The following is a 4,455-nucleotide window of genomic DNA, read 5'->3' on the forward strand; positions in this document are numbered from 1 at the left end:
TTAACCTGGGTTCGACATTGGATTAGTGTTTATTCTTTTGCTTGAGAGATAGCGATCAAGGTAGTTAACTGCCAAAAGTAGTGTATCAGATAGAAGTTTGTACTCTTCAGCAACCTCCACAAGCCATTCAATAAGCATTGCCCGCATGCCAGCATTGATGTTTGTCTGTATCTTTTCCATGAAGTCTATAGATGGCCTTTTAATTTTCTCAGATACACACAAATTTTCGTAGATTTCATTGGCAATGGATGCACAAAATCGTGGGTCTTTGAAATTGTAGTCAATGTCAACAATTTCATTTGCTCTTGACTTTAGTATGGTGTCAATATCTTGTATTCTCCCTGCCATTTTGGAAGAGTCTGAAATATTGAGAATGTTGATCGTCCTATTTTCAATTGATTTGATCGACGTAACATCGCCATCACCACTAAAGGTTTTACTATGAGAAATGTCCATCCATCTTGGAGCTCAGACCAGTCTCTTAGTATCAGGACAAACAGCACCATCATTGCTTGGTACAATGAAGGCTTGAACTTCAGACTTAGTTTGACTATTCTTGATCAAACATGCCTCTTTAGCAGGCACCAATTCACCTAATTTGACTCTTAATGGGGGCTGCAAAGTGTTCTTAGACATAACATTTTTCTTTGAACTCGCAATAGAATCCGTCTTTGTCTTTGCAGTTTTGGATACACACGGCACCATAGGTTTCGATGGAGCACCAACGGAGGTTTCGACGAGAGAAGCATTTGTGCTATTGGTCACTTCAGCGAGAGCGGGACGTTTCTTCGTTAACTGAGTCTTGATGGCATTGATGACCTTTTTTTTTGAAATTGAATCATCTGAATTCTTGGAGGATGAAGAAGATGAAGGGAAGCGTCGGCTTCGGGTAAACATTTTGCGTTTGATAAAACCCTAATCGCTGAGAGAGTGTGGTGAATGATTGAAGAAAATGAGGCAAATGGTTTTCAGAATTCAGATGATGATGATAATGATTGTAGGTTATTGTTACGATATCATGGATTGGAGTGACAGTCGGTTAGATGAACTGTGTTAGGTTATACTGTTGCACTTGAAAAAACAAAAACAGTTGGAATTTTAATGTTAGAAGTTAAATTCTTTTTGTTACTGATTTTATGTTATGGCCATTGTAACTGATTATGGACTGCTGTGATGTGTTTTGCAGCCTTATGATGCCGTTGTTGCTTCTGCATTTTGCTTTATTCAAAATTCAATGTTGCAGAACTATGGAAGATTGCACGTCTTTAGACCCTTTGCAATTGCCACATTCAAGCTGGCGTTTAATTATGTATTTTGTGAAGGAGAAGGGTGATCCAAAACACACCGGAATTTAAAATTTCTCCTTTAGTGATCCTTACGAATGGGCATGATCAGTGATAGAATTGTTATCTCTTGTGGCGATTGTAACCTTTGATGCAGATCTACGGAGCGATCACGAACGTTGAACGATGACAACACCTCTACTCAGTCCACACGAACGGGTTCCTTCAATCTCAGTGGTAGCTACTACGAATGAAGGCTTTGAGAGAGAGAGAGAGAAACGAAATTGCAACTGCACAAATGCTTCTACACAAGGGTTCTATTTATAGAACCACTTGTGTGGGTTGCAAGCTAAAAATCCCACTCAAGTGTATGTGGCCCATATCTTATAATATGCCAAAATCACTTAAGCCCGTGGTACCTTACCATATTTCGTATTCTACTTAAGTACACTGTACCTTACGATGTTCTATAATTCACTTAAGGGCACCGTACATTACTGTATTCCTTAGTTACTCTATCTCTCATCAATCCATCTTTTTATGTGTGACCCTGTAGGTTTTCGCGGCATTGGCAATTATATTAAATCACGTATTTAACATAATAAACAGTGAGTGGTATCTAGCAACACATCACTGCTACCCAAGACACGAAAATGTCATGTGATATGACAAATCCTTTTGTGATAATACTTATATGTATAATTACCCTTTTGCCCTTATGTCTATATTGAACATAAGGCATAGACCGTGTCATCCTTGTCCAGTTCAATATTGGGCCCATAGACATTTATCCTGTTAAGCGGGATGGGCAAATTCCATCTAGGTCACTCATGTGCCTTAGCACGCTTCGTGGAGTACCCATCAACTGTCTTTATGGCCATCCAGTTACGGACAATGTTTGATCAACAATAAGGCACTCGAGTCTACATCTAGGGTCCATAGTGGTTTTAGGTCGAAGGGTGGTATACACCATTATCACCATGAGAATAAGTTATGACACTTTGCATAACATTCTATATAGTATTCTCAAAGCGGGTCAATCCAGTATAAATATTACTCTTAATATTCATACCTATGTTTAAGACTTGATAACTCCTTATCCATGATCCATGAGATGTGATCATCAGTCTATATACATTATAGTCTTAATGCTTTAATGTTATCCCACTTCACAATAAAGCTCGACTATGGATACTTTAAGAATAATGTGCTTATGTTTTATGTGATCTCATGATTAAGTCACACTTGATACATTAAACAGACTATCTATTCTAGGGACTTTATTAGACAAACATAATAAAGAAAGAGCTTTTTATTATTAATAAATAATTCGATACAAGTACCAAAAGTATTGACCTCTAGGGCTTACACCAACATTTTGATCTAATCTACTTTGTTTTTGGCCGGCCAGGAGGCCGCTTAGCTGGCGGAGGGGTTACTATCACAACCGCCATTTCCGGTTCAACCTAGATTGGTCTGTCAATATTTGGACAAGCGTGGATTGGTTCTGCATATGTTAAATCTGAAATTCTCAAACGTGAAGTATCCCTACCAACACCGTCAAAGACAACAATATCACGGAAGCAAGGAAGGCCATTAAGTTTCCATCTCCTACAACTTGTGAGAGCAACACTTGTAGTGAGCGAGCACTTGAAACTTCTTTTTGGATCATTTCCTCCTTAGAAGATGTCAATTTTATTATCCATCGATTACATTCCTCATGTCGCATGCTAGTTGTTTCCATCCTATTACCTCTTAGTACATCAATCATTTAAGTAATTGGCTACTCGTGTGCCTTTGAGATCCAACTGTTAACTTGTGGTCCGAAATTTGACGACATAACTTCATGGTTTGTGTTCATGGTTGGTTACTGCAAGCATGTTCATGACATGATTTTGGCAACGTTTGCTGTGCTGGCTTTGCCTTCCTTGACTTGGTAGGATGCTGCAAGATTGTAGGTTTGTTGCAAAGATGGCCATGCTTGCAGTGCCATGCGATGGCTTTGGCTTATCAAGTCCTTTAGACAAAGTAACACCAAAGTTGGATCTTTGACTATCATGTACAAAATGAAAACATTCAAGGGTCGATGATCAAAGAAAGAAGACTATAGATGGAAATAGGATTAGGTTTAGGGACATGAGGGTTTTGGGGAATTGGGTTGACTTTGGTCAAAGTTGACCAAAGTCAACGCTCGGTCAAAGTTCCATTTTTTTTGTATTTTGTAATGTATGAACATCTGTATGACTTATGTAATGGAATTTGAAATTATATGAATGAAATTTACATTGAATGAATGAATTTGTTATTTGAGTGATCTTGTATGGTTTGGTATTGACATGAAAAATACTTGGGTTGGATATAGACATGGACTAATGGAAGATAATGAATGAATCATAATAACGTGAACCAATGGATGCCAATTGTGAGTGAATCCTGAATCTAGCAAGGGCCAAAATGGGCGATGATTATGACATGACCAAATACCCATGGATCCAACACCAATGGCATGAAGTGGATTTATGATCTATGACTAGATGAAAACAAACCATGAACGGACCATGCACTTGGGATGACTAGATGAAATGGACCCAAGAAAGGAATTGTCAAGCCATGGGCTAGGCATGACGAGATGACCAAGGGAGGTGTTATGGAATGGGTGAAAATGGTGGAACCAAGAACCTATGATCCATGGCAAGAGAACAAAATGAAAGGGTCATGCACTAAAGGTTACTAAATGAACCTTGATCAAGCAAAAGAATCAAGCCACGAAGGAATGATCAGATGAAATTAGGGTTAGGAAGCCACCCACAAGGGCGTGGGACATTATTCGGGGTTTGTGGAAACCATGATTAAGTAAGGATCCCAAATTAGGGTTTTGCTTCACCCGGAAGCCCCAGTTGAATTACCAATGTTGAGCACAAAACACAAGCTTCAAGAGCTGCCTCCACCTATGGTTTGATTGATTGAGCCACCTTTAGTTGTAGAGAAACCTTAGTTTCCACCAAGTGCAAGCACAAAGCTAGGAATCCAAGATACTTGTCCTCTTGTCTTGGACCATGGTTATGCAGATGATATGAATGATATGAATACATGCATATGACTGGGGTTAGTGACCTAGATGAACTTTGTGAAAGGTATGGTGAATTTTGGGGTATGACACCATGGTGGTTCA

At 39.0% G+C, this 4,455-nt stretch overlaps 1 pseudogene; it reads right to left on the bottom strand.

Annotated features, from left to right (window-relative positions):
• Positions 1 to 933, bottom strand: LOC127122641 (cyclin-A1-1-like; annotated as a pseudogene).
• Positions 934 to 4,455: the final 3,522 nt, after the last annotated feature.

Source organism: Lathyrus oleraceus, chromosome 2, assembly GCF_024323335.1.
Source record: "Lathyrus oleraceus cultivar Zhongwan6 chromosome 2, CAAS_Psat_ZW6_1.0, whole genome shotgun sequence".
Classification (NCBI taxonomy): Eukaryota; Viridiplantae; Streptophyta; class Magnoliopsida; order Fabales; family Fabaceae; genus Lathyrus; species Lathyrus oleraceus.